At 41.9% G+C, this 23,903-nt stretch overlaps 1 protein-coding gene and 1 pseudogene across 1 annotated transcript in view; both read right to left on the reverse strand.

Moving 5' to 3' along the window:
- The window catches only part of Cox10 (cytochrome c oxidase assembly factor heme A:farnesyltransferase COX10), a 117,672-nt gene that overhangs the window by 37,520 nt on the left and 56,249 nt on the right, over nucleotides 1-23,903 (reverse strand). The window lies entirely within an intron of this gene.
- Nucleotides 5,554-5,732, reverse strand: LOC121831964 (U2 spliceosomal RNA; annotated as a pseudogene).

Raw genomic sequence — 23,903 nt, forward strand, 5'->3', positions numbered from 1 at the left:
CACAATGATAACTATTAGAAGTTGATAGTGATGTTCGTGCGTTTCTGTTACACCATGGTTCCACATTAGTGCCGAATTTCTGTTAATCTACACAGTTGATGCTCAGAGACACAATACACTTACTAACTAACCCTTCTTACAGACAACACATCCTATGGTATTCCTGAACCTTGTGAGTAGAAATCATATAGACACAGAATAAGACAGAAATAGAGCTTGGTCCAACTGATAAAGCATTTGGTTATAATTATCTATTTGGCTATGATTAATAATATCCTACACGCAAGAGAGACCTTTATTCTAGAGATGTTTGTAAGCCTGGCTAGGGAAAATATCCAACTAGAGAACAGAAACAACTCTTCTCCCCCTGTACTAACATTCCTCCAAAGGGCCACAGAAGGACAGAGCCTGCAGCCTGCTGGAGTTGAGAGCTTGTTTCTCCATCCATCTTCTCAAAAGCTGTCAATGTGTGTTTGTCATTCCAATCTAGCTCACAGCTTTTTACAGCCCGAGATAATATCTCCATCAATCTTGGACCAGATTAAAAGGGATGTTATAAAAAAGAAGTTCAGGGAGGGGCACCTTGCCCAGCAGGACCCACATACCATTTCTTCTTACAAGCCAGTTAAGATGCCCAGTCAGCCCTCACTCTTCCCTTGTTACCAATGTCCTACTGGTCTACCTTCAGTAAACAAACTAAGATTCATTCCCATTGAGGTGTTTTTTTTTTTTTTTTTTTTTTCTTTTCCCCACTAGGAATTTGGAATAGCAAATGTGGGCAATCTGGCATTTATCGAAAGTGGCTTTCACGCAAATGGTCACTGGGCAATGTTCTGGGAACAGGTCATATGGGTCATCTCTCATGAAAGCTTCATCTTCAAAATAAATAAATAAATAAATAAAAAGGTGCAAAAGGTAACCTGGCCCATATTAAAGGCCAAGTACTGTGTCCTAGAGCAAAAGCAGCAGGGACAGCCCAGGCATGCCTAGCCTCCAGAGCCTCTGCTGTAAAGTGACCTTTGTTCCTGCCAGAGGGAATCTCAATTTGTAAACACTGCTTTCGGACAAAAGATGGAAAGAAATGGAAATATTTATAATACCTGTCTCTGAGTAGTGAGAGAGGATGATTTATTACTCTTATCTTTTCTATTTTTCAGTGTCTATAAAGACTATGCATTTTCTATTTCGGGAAAAGAAAGGTAACTGAAAATAAACCCAGGCCAGGTGTGGTGGTGCACATCTTTAATTCCAGCCTTGCGGGGTATCAGGGAGACAGCAAGTTAGGACTACCCTGACTGCATGACCAAACCCTGTCTTAAAACTCAAACCAAACATTCCTACCTAACTGATACCTAGACACCTAGACAGCTCCTCTCTAGGTTAACCAAATAAAATAATTACTAAGCTCATCTAATACAAAACCAGCATGAAGGGAAACCTAGTCAATCATAGCCTGTTCTTCCCTCCGAGTCACTTAAGACCAAACTGGTCTCAACTAAGTCAAATACAGTCACCATCCCATCCCCAGGGTACTCCATGCTCAGCCTTCCTAGCCACTTGCCTGCCACCACTCTCTCCCCAACTCCGCCCCCTTTCAGGACCCCTGCTTCCTTTTGTTATGCAGGCAGCAGTCAGTGATCTTTCTAGAAGCAAAGCAGGACTTGTTGTTTTCCAGCATAAGACCCTCTGCCCTGTCCACCACCCAGGGAGTGAAGTGAATACTCCAAGGGCTGGCCAAGGTCTCACTGCCATCCACATCTCTGGACTCGTTCGTCTCTACCTCTTACGTGGCACTTTCTTTCTTCTTTCTTTCTTTCTTTCTTTCTTTCTTTCTTTCTTTCTTTCTTTCTTTCTTTCTTTCTTTCTTTCTTTCTTTCTTTCTTTCTTTCTTTCTTTTTTTTGGTTTTTCGAGACAGGGTTTCTCTGTGTACCTTTGTGCCTTTCCTGGATCTCACTCTGTAGACCAGGCTGGCCTCGATCCGCCTGGCTCTGCCTCCCGAGTGCTGTGATTAAAGACATGTGCCACCACTGCCCAGCTTACGTGGCACTTTCTAAGCAACCCACCAGTTCTTCAAAGGCATGCCACACTTTCAGCAGTACACACACCATGTCCCTGCCTGTGGGGACCCGCTTACCTATCATAGGACCGGTTAGATTTCCCTAGATTCCACATTCTGAGCTGTGGCCGTGCAGGAGCACTTCACTGGAAAAAGCTGCCGTGTGTGTGTGTGTGTGTGTGTGTGTGTGTGTGTGTGTGTAGAATCACCATTCTAAGGGCACTTGCCAGCGTCCACTGGGTCCTCACTGTTCACTGGCAACAGCACTACCCCTCCATTCAAGCCCAGTGCTCCAGCCTGTAAGGTCTTTCATCACTCCCCAGCCACACTCAGGCACCTGCTGCTTTTCCTCTTCCTCACCTCCAACCTAGCCAGGGCTTTCTCTGTTACCAAGCACTGCCCTCTCACAGGACAAACTCCTTTTCCTCCTCTTGCCCTACAGCATGTGTAACTTCCTCTCCCAGTGCCACGAACCCGAGGCTGGTGTCCCTGTTGGAGCGGCACTCCCATTTCCTACCTTCCAGGAAACTCAGTGCATCAATGATCCCTTCAGCATATTCAGTTTGTGTCTTTCAGCAATGCATTATTCGCCTGCACCTCTAAACGAGCTCAACTGTTCCCAGCCCAACCTTCCCCCAGGCTTCCCTTCCAAAGGCATCATCTACTTCAGCACAAGGTGAACTCTTGAGAGCGGGGGAAATGAGTGGAGTTCACATCTCAGCATGTTTCGTCAATGGGGGAGTTCAAGGTTAGTTAAAAGCCTTCTAAAATCTCTAAGAAAGCTCTAAGGAATTTCCATTCAAACAGCTGCCAAAGGCTGTAATTCCTCAAAGTCTATTCTTAAAATAGTCAAGTCCAAAGACTGTTTTAAAAAGTAAATAAAAGAGCCAAAGTCTACTCAAAGTTGGTGGCACCAATAGAGACTGCAAAACAAAACAAAACAAAACAAAAAACCCTCAACTTTAAAAGACTAGAAAAACGATCAATTAGTACTACTCCAGTTGTAATTTAATATAGACATAAGACCTGAATAATTAATAAAATCCTTGCAGAGCTCTCTGCAACGATGATACCACACAGGCATCTTATGCATTGTAATGGGATTAAACACCAGAACAACATTTTGACTCTGAATTGGCTCCCTAAAACACAAAACATGTAAATGTCATCACTAAATAAAGGAAAGCTATGGCATAAGCTGTACAATGAAAGCGGCCAGCCTGTGGAGGTTCGAAGGCTGCGGTCGCACACATCTGGCCACAGTGGGTGTGGTGGGAGGCTAGAGAAATCATTAAGCAACCTGAGAACTTCCAAACAAAGACACTGTAAAATTCTGTACTATAAAGCAAAGGAAACACTTAATCCCCCAGGAGCTGCAGTATGTATTTCAACTGGGTTATCCCTTCCCGTGGAAGGACACGGCCATACACCAAAACCTGAGCGACACTGGATCTCCACCGCGTGCATGTGGCCCAAAGCCAGCTTGCCTCACTCTCCTGGCACCTGTTGTCTAATCATCTGGGAGAGATTATTCTAGGCAGCAGAAGAGGAGGGGCAGAAGGAAGAAGGGGAGGGGCAGAAGGAGGGAGGAGCTGGAGAGGGAAAATGAAAGTCTTTCTTCTATCAGCAAATACTGTGCTCCACACTGACCTTCTAAAAGATAATTGCATTTGCTTTCTATAAACTGCCTCAAACATTACAGTCTATTTTTGGATCTCAGAGCTCATGAAGCTGTAGAGGGAAATGACCTGGTAGTTAGGAGACACCAACATTTTACTATATTCCTCATGCGTCTGAGAGGCTGTCCTGGGGCAATCATATCACATTTCAACCTCAACAAAATTTCTCTGCTATCCATTTCCTCCACAATACTGAAATATTCCTTTCCCAACCCCCTAACAGTATTTTGAAATAACTACAATATATGTTTAAAGAACAAGCAGTTTCAAGAGTGTATTATAAAATGTGTTTCCTTGTGAATCTTAGTGGAAAACTACAATAGTAAATAAAGCAGCAAATATTCCCTTGAAACAGTAAATAAAAATAAAATAACACTTGCATTAAAGGAGAAAAGAAAATATGAGGCCTTTCTGAATGTCTAGGAGGTAAGAGGGCAGTCACTGACGGCAATACTCGACCAGGTTTTAACACCCACCCCTGTCCTGGGTTCTCTGAAACTGCCTTCGCTGTGGCTGGTAAGTTGAGCACATATGAGTGGTGTGCTGGGCCGCCCATGTGTGAGAACAGGGTGGCAGTTCCTACTGAAAGATGCGGGAAAGCTGGAAATTCCTACCACCGGGCAAGATATTTGTCATGCACAATGGGTAGGAATGCTGGGCAACTGCCCAGAACCCTCAAAGTTTAAGCACACCATCGCCTTTTTTCTCAGAGGCCACAGAGAATCCTTCGATGAGTGTGAGGTTGTCCTGGAGAGCACCGAGTGTATTGACCACCTGACCGAAAGGCCTGCAGACCACAGCATGGCCAATCTACCGGGGCAAAGCACGAATCCACACCAAGTATTTCCAAGCCTTGTGCTAACAGTAAATGGTGCAAATGTTTGCTTTGTTTCCAATATGTGGATAAAAACAAAACATTAGGTGTTGCTAGGAAAGATTAAGCCATGATAAGGATCAAAGTTCACAATCAGTTTTTCAATGATTCTTTAACTTTAAATAAGTTTTAACTCAGCTTGACAAAATGGCATATTAGGAATTTATTTCCAAGTTTCTGCTAAATAGCAATTTAACTCCGTAAAACAAACACACATTTTTAAGATTTTTTTTTTTTTAATAAGTATGAGTGCATTGCCTGTATGTGTAAGTATACCATGAGTAAGTGCCCATGGAGGCCAGAAAAGGGCCTCAGAAACCAGGGAACTGGAGTTTCGGATGGATGTGGGGCTTGGAACTGAACCCAGGTCCTTCCTTTGCAAGAGCAGCAGGTACTCAAGTATTGAGTCATCTCTCTGTGCCCCAGGTAAACATGTTAAAATGCCCATAAAGTATGTATGACAGCAGTTTTTATTAGTATGAACCTCTGTAGAGCTTATGTAGGTTGTATTTGGTCATCAAACCCCAATATTAACAGAATCACAATAGGTTTCATATTTCTTTGTTACCTATCTGATACAAATCTTTTTTTTTTTTTTTTTTTTTTTTTTGAGACAGGGTTTCTCTGTGTAGCCCTGGCTGTCCTGGAACCCACTCTGTAGCCCTGGCTGTCCTCTGCCTCTCAAGTGCTAGAATTAAAGGTGTGTGCCACCACTACCCAGTCTCCCATACAATTCTTAAGATACAAGCAATAGATATGGTGTTCCTTCTTAGGTATCTGTGTAAAATGGGAACCAAATTTCATGACAAATACAAATTAAAGGTAAATATAAGGTAAGATTTGTGTCATCACTAAATATTCTGTCAAAGGAAAGGTTTTCATGAATAGATAAATGTCTTTTGAATCATGATTTTAATTTTTGAGAAACGAATTTAGTCCTCCGAAGGGGTGCACCATTTCCGGAGGGACTGCAACACGTAGTGTACAGAGTTGATGGAACAAGCCTCCATTCCAGCTGCCTGCTCCCAAAATCCACTTATACAGTCCTCAAAGAGAGGCCGTCTAAGACATTAAACTTATTAAACCAGATACTAGATCTTAGCTAAAGGGCCAGGAAGCAATAACTATTTCGAATTGTGAATACTGGGTTTCAGTTAACTGGAAGATGCCCCTTGGTCCCAGCTGGAGGTTGCACCTGGAGCCTTGTGCATTCTCTAGATAAATACTCTACCAAAAAGCTATGTGCCCAGTCTGCTTTGAATTTTTATTTTAAGACAGGCTCTCAGAAGTGACTCAGGGCGGTCTTGAAGTTGCCCTTTAGCCCAAGCAGACCTTGAAAGCAGAATCCTCCTGTGTTTCTCCTCCCATGTACCTGGGATTACAGGCACGCACCACCAGGCCCAGCTGGGAAAGACGGTTTCCTAAGAGACGCCCTTGTTTCTTTTTCTCCCTTGTAGTGAGGGAACATTGAAGGAGAGAAGGCTAGATTATGAGAAGAAGGTTTATTAAAATAAGAAATGATAAAAAGCTGGCCCCAAAGTTACATGTTAAATGATAACCTAGTACCAAACAATACAGATAAAACATTTTGAAACATATGAAAGTACATTTACATCAGAGACTTTACTTTAGAAATGTCACATGAACTGCAAGGCTCATTCTGATGGAATCATATACATATATATTTACTTTAAAAAATAATCTTAACGCTTGGAGGCAAAGACAGGCAAATCTCTCTGAGTCTCAGGCCAGGCAGGGCTACATGATGAGAATCTGTCTCATAAACAAAATGAAACAAAAGAAAACTGTAGTCACATTTTATTGATTTCTCTGTGTGCATTTGTGGGCACACGCATGCCATGGCACATGTGTGGCAGTACCATGTGGGTTCCTGAGATCAAACTCAGGTCATCAGGCTTGGTGGAAGGTGTCTTTACCCATGAAGCCATGTCACAGACCCTGAAATCCTATACTTAAAAATCTTCCATGTTATATATTGTTTCTCTTTGTGCAGGGTTGAAATTCTCTTCTATTTATTTATTGAAAGTGTATATATGTGGGCATGTGTGTGCCATGTGGCCCATGTGGCTGTCATAGGATAAGCTCTCTCTACCATGTGGGTCTTGGAGCAAATTCCGGTCATCAGGCTTGGTGACAAGCACCTTTACCAACTGAGCTGTCTCCCTGGATGTGAGACAATGGAATTCTAAGTTAAACATGCCAGAATAGAATATTACCAAAAACCATGACAATGATCACAAAATATAAAAGAATGAAATAAATGTAAATAAATAGATGAATTAGCTATAATATGGCATATAAGGTGACATTAGAAAATAAATGTCTTATTAGAGAGTAGTCCATGATGCCAAATTCTGTAATAACTACCATGCTAATTCAGATTTTAGTGGCTTTGATTCCATAAGGAGAATGAACTAAAATGGTCTCTATTGCTACAAGGGGGGCAGTCTCTAGATGTAAAATACACATGTCAACTGACATTTAATAATAATTACTTTTAAACAATCTAATATAAAAGTGTGATCTACAACAGATAAATTTTTTATTTTTATTTTTTTTAAATTTTAAACAGTAAAATATTTTCTCTGTAGAAAATAGTATAAATGCTAACATTTCCCAATAAGCCCTTTTAAGCCAAATGATAGCTGAATTACACATATAAATACTGATTAGATTCTGGGATACTGAAGAAACCTATCTTCATCTGTTCTGAGAGCTATGTTTTACTTAAGTAATCACTGTTTGATTTATGGTAGACATTTTTTCTATAGGCTAATCCATATTCTAAAAAGATTTTAGCCTCCCCTCCTGAAAGTACAGCCAGCATATTCTTCCATTAGCTTGATCCAGTACAAATTCTTATCCTAATAGAGAAATGTTGCACTAAAGTTTGCCCAGTGATTGGGTAAAACCAAAACTTATTATAAGCCACAGTCATCCTAGGGTCTCCCCTGCTAGGCAGCCTCCTTGGATCTGTGGGTTGCAGTCTGATTTTGGACAGATAAATTAACACTACACGTTATAGCTAGTCAGAAAGTCCCAGACAATATTCATGGATAAAAATTTAAATAATATATGACTAGCAGTCTTTAGAGAGACCCTAGTGTAAACGAATGTGATTTTTCAAAATGATGGTTCTAATGAGTAACTATATTTGAGGCATCATTTCCTTTACCATTTATCATCATGGTGTGACATTCACTCGGCCAAAAGTTATTTTTAAAGGAAATGTGCTACTCCATGATATATTGCACAGCATGGTGGCAATTATTAGTAACATGTTAACTATTTCAAGAAGCTAAGAGTGGACTGAAGTGCTCTCGTCACAAAGAAAGGGTAAGTATCTGTGGTAAAGATATGTTAATGAGACCAGTTTGGTCATTTCACAATGTATACATATATAAAAATATCAATTGCACAACGAAATATGCTATTATTAATGTTATTAGAAATAACATTAAAGTTAAGAAATAAGAAAATTATCACAAGTCCAATAACTGAAAGCTACACAGCAAAGAACTCAGACGTAACAATGAATTAAATGAAGAAACACACTGAAGATTACTGACTGGAGACAAAACACGTACAGCACATGGTAGTTAATAATCCAAATTTTGTATTGCTTCCTAACTGGCCAAATAGATTACTATTAAAAATACAAAGTCCTTTACAATGAACCAAGATTATGGAAATAAGAGTATCACTCAGGAATGAATGGGAAGCACACAGATGGAGAAGAGGGATAATGGACTTAGAGTGTTGCTAGAGATCCTACTTCTGAAGCTACACAGGAGGAAAAACCCACCCAGAGGACGCTGCACAGGGCAGGAGGAGGCGCGTGCCAGATAAAAAGCGTCCAGTGCCGCACCTCTTCGAGCAGGTGAAAACGGGAAGAAAACCTTGAGGAACAGGCAAAATGTGAGGAAACGACTTAGAACACCAGAAGACTAAAACCAACTGGGGGCTTTAATAATGGGAAGACGGCAAACTAAGGCTGCATTTACTCGGTGCTGGGTTCAGAGCGGAGGGCTGGGGTGTTTCTGTTTGTTTTCAAATTTTCCTTTATTATAATGAACTGGAGACAGGCCATAAACAGAATAAACAGCACAGACAGATGTGGCCATGTGCTTCTTAGAAAGGATTTGGAGATGGTGTGGTGTGGAAAGTTTTTTAAAAGTTCAACATTACATTTTTAAAGCCACATTAAATCTAGATTTTCCAAAACACATTAGACATGTAAAAGTTTCCTCACAAACCCCTTTGAAGGTTAGTGTGAGGAGGGTCTTTACACAGATGGCTACTCAAGCTGACTTGGAGAAGGCGCTCCCGTCTGAAAGTGTCTCTACTTTTCAGGGCTGTTCCCGAAGCACTTTCCACAGCTCTGTGCCCTTAACCCTGGCCGCAGCTCTCACGTCTGTGCTGTTCGGAACCTTGGCTCCTACCATCATTATTATTTCTCACTCTTAATTTGTTCAAGTTATGCAGCACAGCAAAACAGACGGACAAACACTGCAAGCAAGCAGTTTCTATGTGCTCCCTGCCTTTTCATTTAAACTGTGATGTTTATGAGTGAAATGTCCAAGTGTTCGGACAAGGCGAGATTGTGCGGGCCTGTCTGTACACCTGTGGGTGTCCGTGTATGAGGGTGTTAGAGGTCAGACAACCATCAGGGGCCGTCTACTTCAGTTTGAAATGAGGTCTTTCACGGGTCTGGAACCTGCCAAGCAGGCTGAGCTGTGTGCTCGGCAGTCTCAAAAGTGTGTCTGCCTCCACCTCCTCATGCCTGGAGTGCGCATCACTGCACTCCCCTTTTCTGTCACGTGGGCTCTGCATAGCAAACACAAGCCCTTTATTGAACCAACTGTCCACCAGTTCCACGATGTAAGTTTTATGTGTTTAATTGCTAAGGAATATTATGTTTGTTTAAACAAGAATGTGGTGAGATTACTTCTTTAATTTTTAAAGATTATGTTTTATTTTTATCTGTGGATATGTGAGTGCCTGAGGCGGCCAGAACAGGATGTCAGATGCCCTGGAACTGGAGTGACTGGAAGGTGTGAGCCCAGGGGTGCTGGGAACTGAACTCAGGCTCTCTGGAGGAGCAAGCAATCCTCTCCTAGGCTGAGGGTATTTCATTTGAAAGTCCCCCGCCCCCCAGCTGAGGACCGAACCCAGGGCCTTGGGCTTGCTAGGCAAGCGCTTTACCACTGAGTTAAATCCCCGACCCCTCATTTGAAAGTCTTAAAGGAAAATTTCACTAATAATCAGGGGTGCCAACATGCCCGCCCAAATCTTTTATTTTAATCAACTTTCCACATATATTCTCAGCTATGGATATACAACTAAAGAAATAGTTCCCGCGAGTCAAGTGGCAGGTTTGTTTTGAACAAATAATGGATTCAAAGTACAAGCTGACCTCATGAGGGTTAATAGGCTAACAGGATACACATCCACAGCGACGACATCAAAGCGGTGAGAACTCAGCCCACTGAGTCCTGGAGCAAACAGGAGTAAAGCTGAGTAAACCGAGGCACCAGTGGTAGCCTGCTCTGCCTGTACACTGACCAGCTGCAGCAAGGCGCTGGCTCGCACTTTCTTTTTTTACAAATAAAGTCCCATTTTTATTTTTTATTATTACAAATAAAGTAATAGGAGTAAGACTTTAACATATAAATGTCATTAATGGGGCATAATTTATCATTTAATACACAGTAACTGAAATTTGTGTATATATGATTTGCACAAAGAGAATAGTTTGTGTTTATCAAAATTTGCCCTAAGAGACAATAGCTAAAATTCGAATTTTAGAGGTAACTTAAAAATTTTTAATGGGAGAACTTTGCATTAGTTTGTCTCCCCCCGCCCCCCCCCCATTTTTCTTTATTAAGAAATTTTCTACTCACTCTACATGCCTCCCACTCCCAGCCCTCCCAAAGCAACCCCACATCCCCACAACCCCCAAATCAAGGTCTCCCATGGGGAGTCAGCGGAGCCCGGCACACTGAGCCTAGGCAGGACCAAGCCCCTCCCCACTGCACTAAGGCTGTGCAAGGCATCACACCACAGGCACTGGACTCCCAAAAGCCTGCCCATGCACCAGGGATGGATCCTGATCCCCGTCTGGGTGCCCCCCAAACAGTTAGAGTGGCTCACACTTTCCATCAGAAATCATTTCCTGTGCTATCACCACTCCCTGAGGGCGCACTACCACCAAGGATGAGGAGAAGCTTTGGAGTATTATGTCAGGTAACCCTCCCTCCAGCCCTATCTGGCACGATCGTTACTTCACTTTAAAGATGAAGACAACACTGGGGCCCAGACAACCTGACCAGCCGAGGCCACAGCACTCACACCTGCCCCTCCCAGGCACTTCGGTTCCCAGTTTCTGTTCCTCATCACTGCTCGCTCTGAGCATCAGGAACACCGTGCATCGTGACCCCATGTCGGATTGCACAAGAGAATTCTGGCAACGGTAGAAGGCTCTAAACAGGCAACAACCAAAATCAAACACAAGATGAATCTGGTGTCTTCTGGCAGCGTGCGCCCATAGTTTATCAAGTGACTTCATTGAAGACTTATTTCTGAACTGGTAACACAAGTGCTTTGTGCTGCACACCCAGCTCCCCACACCGCACTAACGCTACACCACACCTGCGAATAGCCCTGAGACCCCGTCCACTACATAGGATTTTGCTCTTATTGAATCATACTGGTATAGTTACAGGAAACAAACGCCTTTTAGCGTTGTATTTTCCTAATGGCATTTCTTTGTTTAGTTCTAGGCCAATGCTTCCTTCTTCTCTACCTCCATCTATCTATTAGCTATCTTACTATTTTAAATTGTCTCTGTTACTTAAAAGAGAAAAAAATAAAAGCTAGGTGAAACCAATCAATCAGCTCCAACAATCAGAATTCTGTTTGATTACATGCACGATGGACAGGATTGCTTTTGGTAGCTCTGAACGTCTGGTCCACTCTCTGCTGCTCAGATGCCTTTGACTCTCCTGAATTCCTGGCCATGGGTTTGAAAACGATGTCAGATAAACCACACAGGTGTTAGGTTCAAATCTAAAACTTCCCATGATTTAAAGATGAAGACTATGAAAGACAGTGTTTCATATCTGAATGAAAATCTGGGAACAAGATGATGTTCTTTATACATACAATCGCATCAGTATTCTGTTTCTTCACAACACAAGGGCAGCAAGCCTCAGATCTAGTGAGCTACTCCTCACAGTCTAGCTCTTCAAGGAGACACAGCAGCAGGTTCTTCTGCAGCACTCAGTGACCCAGGTGGGTCCCAGGGTGCATTCCCAGACTTCTAAAACAGAGCAACTCAGGGCAGAGGAGGGGGTCTGCACTTTCAGACAGCTGCACTGCAAGGGATTCCTTCTGTATAGCAAAACAGGAGCGCTTTTAATCCAGCCTAAAATAAGTGATCAGTTTGCTAACACAACAAGTCCATTAATATAAAATTAGCTAGCTAAAGTACCGACAGATATCAATTTTATAACATCTACACACAACTGATACAGAAAGAGATTCTAATAGAGTCTGTCAAAAGAACAAACAAAGTAAAAAGCACTCCACTGTGTAATTATACTATTTACCTATTCAGAAACAAACAGCTTTGTAGTATGGGTTTGTTTTGTATTTATGCCTAATGGCGATGGTAATCCAACTGTATATTTATTAATTTTAAAGATGATTTTTCATGAAGTTATGTACTGCTATCCCATAATCAGAAGGAAATAAAAACAACAAACAAATACAAAAACCAGTGCCATTTGGACAGACTAAAGACCATTTTCAGGATGCAGCAAGTCTTCACACTGCTGGAGGTATTATCCAAAGGTTCTGGTGACATCATCACTGGGGAACCGTGGACAAACAGCACAGGGGAGCGCCCGTTTTCTTACAGCTGCACATGACTCTATGATGCTCTCAAATAAGTATTTTAATTGAAAATACTGAGGCAATATAGTATGTCCATATCTAGCCCAAACTCCAGAAGCAGGCTCATCCCACGAGTTTCAACAACACTGCTGTCCTGTAGCTGCTCTCTTCAGTGGTGTTCTACAGTGCATGCAGTTGTGGAGACCAGGCTCAGTCTCTCCCACGTGCATGCGGGGCCTTTCTGGAGGTAAAAACATCAGTGGCACAAACACACAGTCAGGCATCTTACAGGCTTGTTCAGGGCTCTGAAACAATCCCTGACAAGGGTGGATGCACTTCATCTTCCAGTATGAACAGCCATTAAAATACCCCAGAATCCAGTTAATTTTTTTTCAGAAACAAATACTTTCGAGCGTAAGTTGCTTACCAAATTTCTTGATAATTTTTTCAGTACAGAAGAAACCTTGTATCTTTGTCTCTTCATTCTTTAAGAATGCTTTCGTATGCATGTAAGCACATCCTGATGAATATTCCTAAGGACCACATGTATGAAGCAACTAGATAAAGCTTGAATCACTGTATTCTTTAAGATTGATATGGATTTTTAACAATTCTGAAGCATCAGTCTGTTTTTCTTCAGTTAGTCACACTTGCTGAACTCAAAGACATTATGGAATCTCTATCATCAAACAGTTTAGTGAAGAAACTAAAAATATTATTTATGAACTAAAAAGAAATTCCCTAGTAACAAAGCAAAAAGCATACAGAATCCACAACACTGACTGAAAGGGCCCCGTGACCACAGGGCCATTCTGTAAACAGCAACTCGGCTTCACAGACTTGGCTTCGCCTGACGGAAACGTGCTATGTAAAACTGAAGGACTCTGTGTGTAACACTGAACTCCGTGTGTCCTAGAACATCAGTCCCACAAAGCCTCACTGAGATTATTTTGAAGCAAATGAGAAATCTGAATCAAAGACAAGTTGGAAACAAAAGATATTTCCTTCATTTCAATTATAATAAAAGTCTCTCAATCTACACTTCATAGTGATTTTTTTGACTATTCATAGTGAAGGCAGGATGTAAAGGACCCCGACTTAGCATTGTTTTTTTTTTAATTAGACAGATACAATTTCACAGTTTTAACCTATCTGGTATCAGTGATGGGAGACATTTGAAAGGCTTGATCATCAACTGTGTATCTTGAGTATAACAAGTACCTTACATCACATATTGAATGCAATTATAATTTATAATTTGTTAATTCAACAAAATCAGGCATACAAAAATAGATACAAGACCCACACTCAGGGATTACTCTTGAAAGTAAGAAATTCTTCAAGGATTATCGTTTTAATTCAATTTTAAAATAACAATATATATATTTTTTTTTTCAGAAATAGTCTATGGCTGAACTTCTAATAAGCACTGACAGTCTAAATGTGTGTAATTTGGTTACAGCTGGGACAGAGTACCAGAGAGCCAGAAGGCCTCAAAGCTTCCTTAGAAAATGGATGGTGGGAACAGTTAGCTAACAATTCCCTTGTTTCAATTGAAGTGTGCACTTGTAGGGCACTCTCAATAACTTGAAAATAGGTTGCTCATGGTCTCCACATTTTGTTTTCACAGGACATACAGAAACTGCTTGTATCTCAATCTAACTGGATGAGAACACAGATTTCCACACATTACCACATCACTTCTGATAAAGTAAGAAGTGGCTTGTTTAAATACACGTGATCTATTTTTTAATAACTCTAAGGGGTATTCCAAAGAATTCTACTAAATCAACTAAGCCAAGGGTTGCCACCATCTGTCTTGGGGAACTTCACAAATGCCCCACGCCACACATCGTCTCAAATACACATGCCCCACATGGTGCAACTCATCATGTTACAAAGCTAAACAGTTCAACAAGCCCAAATTGACTGAGTTGTATTCTTTCTTTCAGAATTGCATAAATCTAAATGAACTAAACTCAAAACAATACTTAACTTTCTGACACAATCCCTTCCACATTATTTGACAATTAAATTTCTGACAGTAACAATGCATACTTTTTCTTTCGTATTTTATTTTTAAATCGAATACACCAAGCTATGATACAGCTTCAAAATGGATACAGGATAATTAAAGAAAGCCAGGAATCCTCTATGGTACAGGCATTCCTCTTGCTATGAAGAGATTCCTCTCTCCCCTTCTAGGAACCTACTGCTTAGAAGTTCAACTAATGACTGTATACTACAGAAAATTAGTATTTCGTAAGGACGTTCGAGTGAGAGTCATCTATTTGTAAGACTGAAATGCACGCTTTTATGACTAGGAAAAGATTACAGACAGAAAGTTTAAGAGCAGAAATTCCTGTGCCGCCACTAGTACAGGTCTCCATCCTCGAAGCCCAGAGAAGAGAGCAGAGACAGACAAGAGGGCTTAGTTAGACTGAACAGATCATACCTCCAGGCTGCAGCAGCTGAAAGGTGCGTTGTTTCATTCCAGACAAGGCTTACTAAAGTAATATATTTGACCATCTCCACATCTTATCTTTCTCCAGAATGTCAAGCGACAACGTCACGGCACCTGGCTTCTATGCGAATCCCAGGCCCAAGTGACTGCACAGCTGTGGAAAGCTAGAGCTCAAATATCAAAAATCCCTGATATAATAAAACGGTGTAAACTTAAACCACCCATTTCTAATCCAATTACTTTATCTCCTCACCTCATCGACAATGATTTCATGATGTTTGGCTGAAGAGTGATGTGGTATTTGGTTTGTGATTAAATTCTATCACGATCTATAGGAATATGATGGGCATTAAAACCCAAACAAAAGCAAATGTAAGTATTTTTAACATAGGCATAAAGGATGAAAAGGTCCACTATTTAGGGAAACTTCTCATTAGGTAAAATGATCCAAGAAACCGTTAGTGTTTGCCCCCACCTTGTGACTTAACCTCAGTGTCTTGCTTTCCGTAGGAAAGTACCCTAGGATGAGGAGATGTCAGTCAGTCTCTACATAGCTCCTCCAAGAACGACACGGTATGGTGTTTCTCACAGCGAATGTAGTTCCACAACACCCCTCGATATGTGTATCACCACATGGCAACCAGACAAGCTACAGTATGGTTTTTTTTAAGGAGAAATACCTGCTTTATAACATTTCTGAAATCTGCTTTTTCAATTAGTGCCACCAGGACACAGGGTATAAAGTTTTTGCCTGTTTCTGGCCCATTCTTCATGGTGCCCTGTGATTGCCCAGGCCCACCCATTACATAAAACACTCCCATCATGCAAAGCCAAGGGCAGAGCAAATCTCACAAGGTCTCACCAATCTCAGTGGAAGCGAGGGGGTGGCTGGAACCTGCCCTTCCCTATTCCTATAATTCTTGCTGAGGGGTTCTGGCAGACATGGGGGAGGTTTCACCATCTTCCCTCATTTCCCTAGAGAGAAATCAGGAGGCTGTGGCTCCTCGACCCTTAAGAATTCAGCCTGAGAATTGAAGGCCCAATCGAACCCTGGGGCTTCTGGGCTTTGCCTAATTTGTTTTGTTGGCTCTAGAAAGAGAATTCCTGTCCCTTAAGACGGTTACAGAGACAAAGGTATGTTGGCAATCAGCACATGCTAAGCGCTCAGTGAGCACTGGCCCTGCCACTGTGCAGTGTGTATAGGGGAGTGCATTCGGTCATGGGGGGGGGGTGTCAAAGAGGATATTGGGTACCCTGATCTCTGCAATCTCGGATTCCCTTGGTCTAGCCACTATACTCGAAGCTCCTCCATTTTGGTTAGGCTGGCTCATCCAGCTACCTCCTGGGTTCCGCCTGTTTCCACCCCTTAATGCTGAGGTCACACGCACGTGGAGCCACGCAGGATCTTGTTTTTTACAAGCATGCCAGAGATCCGAACCCAGACTATCAGACTTGTGCAGGAAGCTCCTTTACTCACCCACTCACTTCCCCTGGCCGCTGCAATCTATTTTTATAAAGCATCATCAGTCTTTTCGCAGAATTATTAAGGAGTTAGTTGAACTGTCATTTCACAGCTTCCATAATGAAAACACACACATGAATCTGAAATGATCTTCACTAGTGAGATGGATAAGCTTAAGCTACTGTTTGTATCTGGGTATTTCATCTCATGCTGCTTTTACATTTTCTTCTGCATTAAGACTTGAGTACACAGAACTTTCTGAGTGGGGCATTAAATGCCTCTTTTACAATAGGTAAATGGATTCACTTTATGCTATATAATAAAAAACAGTTTACTTTGCTTTTTAAAGTTATATACTATTTTTTGATAGCAAAACCAGGAAACACAGGAAAAAATAAATAGAAGCCTTAGTACTGAAATTCACACGTTTTTGATGTAAAAACAATAAACTAAACACTTAAATGTGGTCTTTCAAATTGTAATGTAAAAGCAACAGATAGTAGGAACAATCCAAAATATTGAATCCTCAAATAAAAGCAAAGCAAGCTGGGTGTGGTGATGCACACTCTTAATCCTAGCACTCAGGAGGCAGAGGCAGGTAACTAGCTCTCGGTGCATTTGGCTTTGAGCTCAGCCTGGCTATAGTGAATTCCAGGACAGTCAGGGCTACAAAGTGAGAACTGTTCTCAAACCACCACCAGCAGCACAAAAAACATAAAAGAACACAGAACAAAGCTCAAATACTTGGCCAAGGTTTATGGCCTGGGTAGGGGACACTGGAGGTCTCAGTGGCCTGGAGGAGACAGAAGGGGACTGGGGCATCAGCTACTTTCTACATACCCACTTTTCATCTGCAGGACTCCAACTCCAACCTGCACACAGGCTTGTGTCCCTGACTGGAACACTGCAGTATATTCAAGTTCTCCGTGTTCCTCGTAGATGATACACTTTAAATACCCCAAATGGCCTTCTCTGCCAGTGGTATCTTTTACACATCAGTTCCCAAACAAAACTCTGGGCATTACAATGTGGTTTTGTACTTCCTTACAGCTGGATTCAGTAGCACTATATATACCATCTTGTTCTTAACAACAGGATTAATAAAATTAAATACTTCATTGAGTCCTCTCTCAAATTTACAAAATGAGTAGAAAATGGAGATGTAAAAGTGTAAGTATTATTTACCAGAGACACTGCTAAGGAAAACCTGTGCTCGGAGCAACTCCTTAGCTTTCATTTCATCTGTCAGGTTAAGCTGGGACAAGGTAGGAAACTTGATTGTGAAGGACATAACTCAAAATTTTTAGACAGAGGAAACTCCAGAAGTGGATCACTGAGAAACTTAGAAACTCTGTTTTCATGGTCATTTCAAGCTGGGCAGGCTCCTCAGAGCCTCTCTTACCATACTTAAGTGGAACCATTTATGGAATTTAATACAGACAACTGTCTTTGTTGGTTTTTTAATGTTATATGCTATTTTCTGCTAACAAAATTAGGGAACACAACAAAAGATAGAAGCCTGAAATTCACACAAAAATTAGTTTGATCAACATCTTCATATGTACTGCTTTCTTTCATGTTCCTTTAATTTATGTGAACATAATATGTGTAAAAAAGCCGTCTGTGACCACCACTGAGAACGCTCTTCAGCGGATGCACCAGAATGTGCTTTCAACAACCTTCCCTGTCTTCTGGCTGCCGCTGCAACTGCCACTGCCACTGCCGGTGTTCTACATCACAGTAGCCATTGAGACAAGGCTTTCAACTTTCTCTAGATTAGTTGGCCACCCGAGTGAGTGAGTTGAATACATGCAAATCATACCCCATGGTGCATCTTCCATCTGAGAGGAACTTCTAGGAGCTTCTGGGGACACCAGGGTGGAGGCTCAGCAGCAGCAGCGCCACCGCCACCGCTCTGAGAGCTCAAGGGCTTGGAGCAGTGCTTGTAGAGTCAGAGTCACCCTGGAACTTCCTGAAAGGTTTTTCCGGGGCTGACACTGGGGAGAAGAGGAGCAGAGCAAGAGGGGGAAGATGGTGGGGGAGGGGAGCAACAGAGGAGGAGAACCAGACCACAAAAGAGGGAGAGAAGCAAAGATGGCGATGTGGAAGACAGCATGGCTGTGCAGTGGAGAGGAACTTCCTCGGAGGAGGCAGAACTCACTCACCCCGGAGATGTTCATGGCTCCCGTGTAACGCGGGGACACACTCCTCCTTTATGTCAAGAGGCCAGCTTTAGTCCTGGTGTCCCGCTGAAACCCAGCCTGGCACTGCTGGCCTCAGCACCTTCCTTCTACTGCCAGGGGGAGGAGAGGAGAGGACAAAGAGAGCTCACCAGACACCCAGGCTGGAAGAGCATAAGCAGCTCCTTCACTGGAGCTAGATTTAGTTCATGTGCACTGGTGTGAGGGTGTCGGGTCCCCTGGAACCAGAGTTACAGACAGGTGTGAGCCGCCATGTGGGTGCTGGGAGTTGAACCCGGGTCCTCTGGAAGAGCAGCCAGTGCTCCTAACTACTGGGTATACGTGGCTACAGTGCTATCTCCACAGGCCAGTGCCCAGGCTGAAGGAGGAGAAACGAACTTGGTTTCTGATTCTTCACTAAATACCGAGCACACTGCCAAGCACGCACGCTTGCTGCAGACTCTGCTTAGGCTGGCTTTTCCACAGGCCTGCTTTTCAGTACGGAGGCCTGCACCTTCCTACCTTCCGGTAAGGAGCACGCAGCTTAGAGAGCTTACAGAAGATGCTGAAAATGATGGTGGCCAGTTTTCTCTAGGGGTTTGGAAGCAAGTGTGCACACGAGAGTTGGAGGAGCTGTTCGTCCGGGGGCCCAAGTAGAACAGCGCACTGGAAAGCAAACACTGGAACCAGCAGGGGCGTGAGGACTGTTTACGGTGCTCAGTATATACGGAGGCAGCTCGGACACACACCTTGAAATATGAAGTGTTATTTAGGCAGAGAGAGGAAACTTCACTGTGAGATTTAAATACCACAGTAATATCTGAAAACCAAAAAGGAATACTTTTTTTTTTTAAATAAATAATACAAAATGAGTGTTTAAAAAAATAAAGAGAAATACAGGTTTAGAACTATAACTTGAGACGTGTCCTCTTAGGAGCTGAGCACTTCTGTTTGGGTCCAGCCTGTATGGTCATGAGTTCATTGATGATATATTTAACTTGTCCCTCTCAATGCACCTTGCTGCTTTCCCCCAGTATTCTTTTTATCTAATTATCTGAATATTTAGGGTGAAAGCATTTTTACAAGGATTCATACATGCAAATCACACAGTAACATCCTTGTTCTTTGTACACACACTTACTACAGAAATGCTGGCTAACCCACACTCTAAACCATTAAATTCTAATAGATGTTATGATCAAATGAACTGAACATGCAGGCATAGACAGCTCCTCTCCAGAAATGTGAGGGACTAGGAAGAGCGCAGACAGTCAGAGTGTAATAAAATAAGACAGCTATCTAGTAGTATTTAAAACTAATTATTGCAGGGAGACCCTTTTGTGACTTAACCTCGTTTCCAACATTCAAAAAAAAAGTTTTAATTTCATAAACGTAAGAAAAATAAAAACATATCACAGCTGAAAATGAAAATATTCCAAACTGCATCATTAAAATGTAAATCAAATAACATAGTTCTATAATCCATTCACATTTTAAGTCTATTTCTTTAATTAAGAATTCAGTTCAGTGAAACCTGTGGGTTAAACTATTAGAGGTAACAAAAAGTAAAATTAAACAAAGTGTCAATGCAGTAAAAAGAAAAATCAGATTCATAAACAGCACTACAACAAATCTCAGGTCTTGACTTGTGCGCGTGCGTGCATGTGCCTTCGAAGTTCTATGCTGTAACTTAAAAGCCACCCCCTCTCTCTAGAAAGATTCAAATTACTACTAAAAATACAACTCTCGGAAACAATTAAACACACACTTATGAAGGTAGTTAGACACACACACTTTGATGTGGCCACGTTACTGTTTTGGTACTTGAGGGCAAAGTAATAACTCTTCAGTAGCGCACAGTTATTATGCAGACATCTAAGTGTGCAGGAACAGTACCTTTTACTTTAAAGGTAGAAAGACAGTAACAAAATTAATATTGTAATTGGAAACAAAAAGCAAGTAGACAAACTGTCATGGTAACACATTTATATTAACACATGTAATACTTTTTTGATGAAAATCAGCAGTGTTCAATATTATTCATAGCTCTGATTCACAAATGTAAGTGGAAAGTATTTCCACATTTAGATTTTTTCGCATTGATCTTAAAAATTCTTATTTTACATCAAATATAGTCCGCTTGCCCCCAGCACATAAACCCATGCAAAGATGGAGGTAAGAACACACTGCATGCTTACGGCCCAGTGTGGCCAACCCCACTGGAACGGCACTCAGGGACAGCACCAGAAGAGACACAGGAAGAAGATTCTTCAGGAAGAATCCAGTCAAATCATTTAATTAAGAAAATGCCCACCCACAGTACAGAGGTTGGCTCAGTAAAGAAAACAGCTTAAGTTTACAAGTGCCTTCATAGCCTACTCCACAATAAACTCTTTAAAAGAGCCAAAATTGCCCGTCTTTTTAAATGAAATCATTTTCTTTCAAAATTTAAGTTCAAAGATTAAACATAACGCATAGGTTATTTAGTCCTTTGTCCAGAATTCATGATTTTATTTTACAAAGAAACAAAAATTACAGTTATTCACAGCCTTTTCCTAAAGTTAGAAACACATGTGAGACCAAATCAATTCAGCTTACCATATATTTCAGCAATGTTCACACTTATTAATACTGAAAGTATTTCCCCATAATCTTCAAACACTAAAAGAAGATTACACTAGAAATCATCATGGACACTAGTGCTTCATTACGAGAACCCAGTAAAACCCCAACTTCTGACAGGAACGAGATCAACTCCTCACTGTCATGGAACACTTGTGCATGCCCGGTCAGCAGACACCTCCCCAGGTCCCCACCCTCACACCAAGGAGCTCAACAAAAGGGGGTTTTCATGAAAAGAATAAGAAAAGCAGAACTGTGAGCACCGGCACCATGAGACACACACTATCCAATTAAACAGCGCAGAACACACACACGCAGAAACACAGGCCACTGAACAAAAACCTGAAACCACCACAAAAAGTATGAAATTTGCAAAAAAGAGAAAAGGGGGGGGGAGAAGGGGTTAGTTTTTGGTTGTTAATTAGCTGTGGAAACAGGATGTTTATTAATACTGAATTTATTTTTAAAATACATCTTTGAGACTGAAAAGAGGATTACAGAAATCAGAAACTTTTAAAAGTGTTTGAATGCAGTAATTCAAGAGTTTATACTGAACCTTTTATTCAATGGCTTGACTGAAGGAATTTAAATCAGTGAGACCCAAATGGCTTAAGTTTAAATGGATATTGATGGAGAAGTAAACATTTGGGTTCATTTTAAAATAAAGATGAAATGGTAAAGTGCCTTCAAGCTAAACATATTTAAAATAATAAATAGAAAGTAGTGAAAGGCGTGTCCTTATACGGAGCTGGGGGAGGTCCCAGCGATGAGTCAACCCAGTGCCCCTTATTAATCTCGATGTGTTGTTAGAAGCATTTTTCTAATTGACCCCGAATTAGCATTTACTATCCCAGAGAGAGTTCTCTGTGGCAAACACTTGAACGGAGGCTGTCAGGTGGCTTTGGCTTGTATTAGAGGTGTAAATAGATTCAGTGAGAAGAGTTAGCTGTGGTCGTACAGGCGGCACCGGAACCGCCCCGCTCCTCACCCACCACACAAGCAAGGCATGAAGCGCTCTCCCCCACTAATATATTAGGTCCTCTAAAACAATGCATTAATTATGCAGTCCCTGAGAGTCAGACACTGTGCTTAACATGATTAGTGCTGCTGTCTACCCCACTTAAGTCCTGACATGTATTTTAAAACCTGAAAGCGAACTGGATGCTTTCTAGTACCCAGAGCACTAGTTGTGGGCTTCTCGGGGCGCACAATAACCACGGGGCGCACAATAACCGCGAAGCACACAGGCGCGGATGCCGAGCAGGCGTCGGGCTCCTTGAACTCTGTCTTCCTTTGTGATATCACGTGTATCGGCCTCATGAAGAGCTGCATTCCATCTTTCACCTCTGTATGTTCTAAGCTGTACAGTGTGATTTGCAGTAAAAAGAAAAAAAATTTTTTTTGACTGTCAAGATTCTTTCCTCTCAGTTGCAAATGAACCCCTTGTGGAAAGGTTACCTTGGCAAAGCAAGAATTTAATGCTCTAAACATTACTGGAGACCCAAAGTCCACCCTCTTCCGTTACAGGGTTGCAGTGCATGTCTGTTAGTGAGACGACAACACTGGCTAGGGGTAAGCTCTTGCTCTATCAGCTGTGGGAGTGGGCCTGCTGTTTTCTGAGCATGTTGAGAACTACAGCCTCCGGGAAGGTTTCCACTGTTGGTGGCTGGATAAAAACATTCCTGCTTCCTTCACCCTTCTGCATTCATCAGTGACAACCTGTGTAAATATATTTAAAGACCAAGTTCGCATTTCATTGTTCACATTTCAGGGGGAAAGCCCAGCCAGCGTCTCATAAATCAATCTGTCACCTGCTTTTACTGGTCATTTTCTAGTGTTTTCAAACCAAAGCGAGACCTGGGAAAGTGATAGGAAGAAGAAAGAGTGAAATCACTTCATACAACAGGGACATTTCTTTCCAGTATAGCTTGTAACTGGCTCAGCATTACATAAGTAAGACCCATCATTTGCCACATTCATACAGTGCTCAAAGGCCAACTCTGCCATGGCCTCCTAGTGGGAAAGAACTGCATTCGCCAATGAGAAGCCCACAAGGAAAAGCAGACTGTGCCCGAAACCTGAATGGTTCTCCCAACCCTTACCAGCGTGGACCACCGATGGGGAGAGCACTGGCAGGCTGCTCCTCCTCAAGTAATTCCCACAGGTAATCACCTAACAAGCAGGTGTTATGAAATGACTACACCACCCTAATTACCAAGAGGCCCATTAACAAATTACACGGGCACCACCAAGAGCTGAGAAGACAAACACAGGCCAAGGAAGGACAAGGACACACCAGCTCTCCCCATAGCCATTCCCAATGAACGGAGCACGTAAAATGACCCATGTGGGGCGTCTTAGGGAATTTAATCTACTATTTGAATTTTATGCCAAAGGAAATTAGAAAAACAAAGAGAAACTTGTGTGGAATGTTCTTAGAATGCATCTCTCCTCACGGTAACTACCCCACTGCTCTAGCTGTAATGAAAAGGCAACAATAAAGTACAATGAACTCTAAATGCAAACCTCTCTAAAGTCCCTGACAGCAGTGCTTGGACTGAGTGCTGAGGGGAAAGGATTAAGCAATCTCTTCTTTAGTAAAAACACCGTCAAACCTAACGAGTGGTCACCCTGCAGTATTTGATGCA

This window comes from Peromyscus maniculatus, chromosome 8 (genome assembly GCF_049852395.1).
Source record: "Peromyscus maniculatus bairdii isolate BWxNUB_F1_BW_parent chromosome 8, HU_Pman_BW_mat_3.1, whole genome shotgun sequence".
NCBI lineage: Eukaryota > Metazoa > Chordata > Mammalia > Rodentia > Cricetidae > Peromyscus > Peromyscus maniculatus.